The 4357-nt window shown below is 47.8% G+C and overlaps 1 pseudogene; it reads right to left on the reverse strand.

Annotated features, from left to right (window-relative positions):
- Nucleotides 1–2317: 2317 nt before the first annotated feature.
- Nucleotides 2318–4140, reverse strand: LOC142046205 (uncharacterized; annotated as a pseudogene).
- Between the last annotated feature and the right edge of the window lie 217 nt (nt 4141–4357).

A 4357-nucleotide genomic window follows, 5' to 3' on the forward strand; every position in this document is an offset into this window, starting at 1 on the left:
GTCACAGGGGTGAGCTTTTTACCGGTGTAAGCTCCTCTAGCACTGACTGCCTTCTTGTCTCAAGACCTATTGCTATAGGGCACAGAGAGACTGAGCTACCATTCCAGCCTACAGGCTGAAATAAAGGCCACAGGGGGCCGAACTGCAGACCCATGGCCTGTCCATAGGTTGGAGAGTGTTTGACTGTCATTGTCTCATCCCCATACAGTCTCTGATTCAGCAATCCGTACTTATTCAGCAAAGCAGTTAAGCGAATGTTTGAAGTTAAGCACATGCTTAAGTACTTTGCTGAACAGAAATGGACATAAGTCTACACTTAAATACTTTGCTGAACTGGGGCCTTAGCATAAAGCTGATTACATTGATATTGGTTCCTCCCCTGAAAAATCTCTATCTAAATGAATAAGATAGGGAGAATATGAGTAAGAAAATGAGCATACTGCAAACAGCACATTAACATAAATATAGAAAAATATCTATTATAATATTCAGGGTAAAGAGTAAAACATTGATTATGGATCAAAAGATCAGTAACAGAATCAAACAAAGGATAAAACAAGAGTGATCTCCAACCTGCATTCCCAAATCTCTCAGTGAAGTCAATTCAAATGTTGCGTGTTCAAGGAAAACTAAGATCAGACCTCTTAGGGTATGTCTACACTATGAAATTAGGTCGAATTTATAGAAGTCATTTTTTTAGAAATCATTTTTATACAGTCGATTCTGTGTGTCCCCACACAAAAAATGCTCCAAGTGCATTAAGTCGGCAGACTGCGTCCACAGTACCGAAGCTAGTGTCGACTTCTGGAGCGTTGCACTGTGGATAGCTGTGAGTAGCTATCCCACAGTTCCTGAAGTCTCCGCTGCCCATTGGGATTCTGGGTTGAGATCCCAATGCCTGATGGGACAATAACAGTGTCACGGGTGGTTCTGGGTACATGTCGTCAGGCCCCCCTCTTCCTCCCTCCCTCCGTGAAAGCAATGGCAGACAATCATTTTGCGCTTTTTTCCCTGGGTTACCCATGCAGACGCCATACCACGGCAAGCATGGAGCCCTCTCAGCTGACTGTCACCGCACATCTCCTGAGTGCTGGCAGACGTGGGACTGCATTGCTACACAGCAGCAGCTCACTGTCTTTTGGCAGCAGATGGTGCGTTATGACTGGTAGCCATCGTTGTCGGATTCCTGGGTGCTCTTTTAACCGACCTCAGTGAGGTCAGTCAGGGGTGCCTGGGCAGACATGGGAGTGACTCAGCTAGATCATTCCCATCTTCTGCCGAGCACCCAGAAGATGACGATGAAGGTAGATGGAACCCATATCCCTATCTTGGCACCAGAGCACCAAGCCAGTGAGTACATAAACTGAAAGGGGTACTTTTCAATGCTGCTGCAAGCACTGATGGATCACAAGGGACATTTCACCAACATCAACATGGAATGGCGGGAAAGGTACATGGCGCTCGCATCTTCAGGAACTCTGGTCTGTTTCAAAAGCTGCAGGAAGGGACTTTCTTCTCAGACCAGAAAATAACCGTTGAGGATGTTGAAATGCCTATAGTTATCATTGGGGACCCAGCCTACCCCTTAATTCCATGGCTCATGAAGCCATACACAGGCAGCCTGGACAGTTGTCAAGAGCTGTTCAGCTGTAGGCTGAGCAAGTGCAGAATGTTGGTAGAATGTGCATTTGGATGTTTAAAAGCATGCTGGCGCACTTTACTGACTTGGATAGACCTCAGTGAAACCAATATTCCCATTGTTATTACTGCTTGCTGTGCACTCCACAATATCTGTGAGAATAAGGGGGATATGTTTATGGCGAGGTGGGAGGTAAGGCAAATTGCCTGGCTGCTGATTACGCGCAGCCAGACAACAGGGTGGTTAGAAGAGTACAGGAGGGCATGCTGCGCATCAGAGAAGCTTTGAAAACCAGTTTCATGACTGGCCAGGCTACGGTGTGAAACTTCTGTTTGTTTCTTCTTGATGACCCCCACCCCCTGCCCTCTGGTTCACTCTGTTTCCCTGTAAGCTAACCACCCTCCCCTCCTACCTCTGATCACCACTTGCAGAGTCAATAAAGTCATTGTTACTTCACAGTCATGCCTTCTTTATTAATTCATCACACAAATAGGGGGATAACTGCCAAAGTAGGCCGAGTGGGGTTGGGGAGGAGGGAAGGACAAGGCCACATCGCATTTTAAAACTTAATTTTTTTTTAAACTTATTGAAGGCCGGCCTTCTGTTGCATGGGCAATCCTCTGGGATGGAGTGGCTGGGTGGCCCCCCACCGCATTCTTGGCCATCTGGGTGAGGAGGCTATGGAACTTGGGGAGGAAGGCGGTTGGTTACACAAGGGCTGTAGTGGCGGTCTGTGCTCCTGCTGCCTTTCCTGCAACTCAATCATACGCTGGAGCATATCAGTTTGATGCTCCAGCAGTCGGAGCATCAACTCTTGCCTTCTGTCAGCAATCTGACGCCACCTATCCTCTTCAGCCCGCCACCTCCCCTCACGTTCCTATTCTGCTTCCCTGCACTCTGACATTGTCTGCCTCCACGCATTCTGGTGTGCTTTGTCAGTGTGGGAGAACAGCAGTAGCACTGAGAACATCTCATCCAGAGTGTGTTTTTTCGCCTTCTAATCTTTGCTAGCCTCTGCGAAGGAGAAACATTTGCAGCTGGTGGGGGAAAAGGGAGACTGGTAGTGAAAAAGACACATTTTAGAGAACAACAGGATCACTCTTTCCCGTTAAACCTTGCTGTTCACATTACACAGCACATGTGCTTTCATTTACAAGGTCGCATTTTGCCTCTTATATTGAGGACCTGTTGGTGTGGTGTGAGAGATCACTCACACAGTGCCACCAACAGAATTCATCTTGCTGGCGGACATGGTAAGCCACAGTCTTTTGGCTTCTTTAACCTTCATAACATGGGAATGGTTTCAAACAGCAGTGCCCTCATTTCTCATACCAAGCACCCATTGGGTTGGCCATTTAAAAGGGTTGACCATTTAAAAGGAGGGGCTGCGGTTTGTGGGTTAGCATGCAGCACAAACCCAAATACCCCCCCCCAACGCAATTCTCTGGAATGATCACTTCACCCCTCTCCCCACTGTATGGCTAACAGCGGGGAACATTCTGTTCAGCCACAGCCAAACAGGAATGGGCACCTCTGAATATCCTCTTAATAAAAGCACCCTATTTCAACCAGGTGACCATGAATGATATCACTCTCCTGAAGATAACACAGAGAGATAAGGAATGGATGTTGTCTGAATGCCAGCAAACACTGGGACCATACGCTGCCATGCTTTGTTATGCAATGATTCCAGACTACGTGCTACTGGCCCGGCGTGGTAACGTGTCCTACCATGGCAGACGGAATAAGGCCGCCCTCCCCAGGAACGTTTTGCAAAGGCTTTGGGAGTACATCCAGGAGAGCTTTCTGGACATGTCCCTGGAGGATTTCCACTCCATCCCCATACACATTAACAGATTTTTCCAGTAGCTGTACTGGCCACAAATACCACAGCAAATTAATCATTAAACAGACTTGCTTTTAAACCACGTGTAATATTTACAAAGGTACACTCACCAGAGGTCCCTTGTCCACCCTCAGGGTCCGGGAGCATGCCTTGGGTGGATTCGGGGGGTACTGGCTCAAGTCCAGGGTGAGAAACGTATCTTGGCTGTTGAGGAAACCGGTTTCTTCACTTTCTTGCTATGAGCTTTCTTCAATCTCTTTGTCATCATCTTCCTCATCCCCCAAACCCGCTTCCATGTTGTGTGATTCTCCATTGACGGAGTCAAAGCACAGGGTTGGGGTAGTGGTGCCTGCACCCCCTAGCATGGCAGCTCAATGTAGAAGTGGCATGTCTGCGGCTCTGCCCTGGACCTTCTGTTTGCCTCTCTGGTTTTGTGATAGGCCTCTTTTAGCTCCTTAATTTTCACGCTGCACTGCTGTGCGTCTCTGTTATGGCGTCTGTCCTTCATGCCTTTTGAGACTTTTTCTAATGTTGTGGCATTTTGTTTACTGCAACAGAGTTCATCTAGCATGGATTCATCTCCCCATATGGCGAGCAGATCCCGTACCAACCGTTCGGTCCAGGCTGGAGCTCTTTTGCAATCCTGGGACTCCATCATGGTTACCTGTGCTGATGAGATCTGCACTCACCTGCACATTGCCATGCTGGCCAAACAAGAAATGAAATTCAAAAGTTTGCGGGCCTTTTCCTGTCTACCTAGCCAGTGAATCTGAGTTGAGAGCACTGTCCAGAGCGGTCACAATGGAGCACTCTGGGATAGCTACTGGAGACCAACACAGTCTAATTGCGTCCACACTACCCCAAATTCAACC

This window comes from Chelonoidis abingdonii, chromosome 2 (assembly GCF_003597395.2).
Source record: "Chelonoidis abingdonii isolate Lonesome George chromosome 2, CheloAbing_2.0, whole genome shotgun sequence".
In the NCBI taxonomy this organism is placed as follows: Eukaryota; Metazoa; Chordata; order Testudines; family Testudinidae; genus Chelonoidis; species Chelonoidis abingdonii.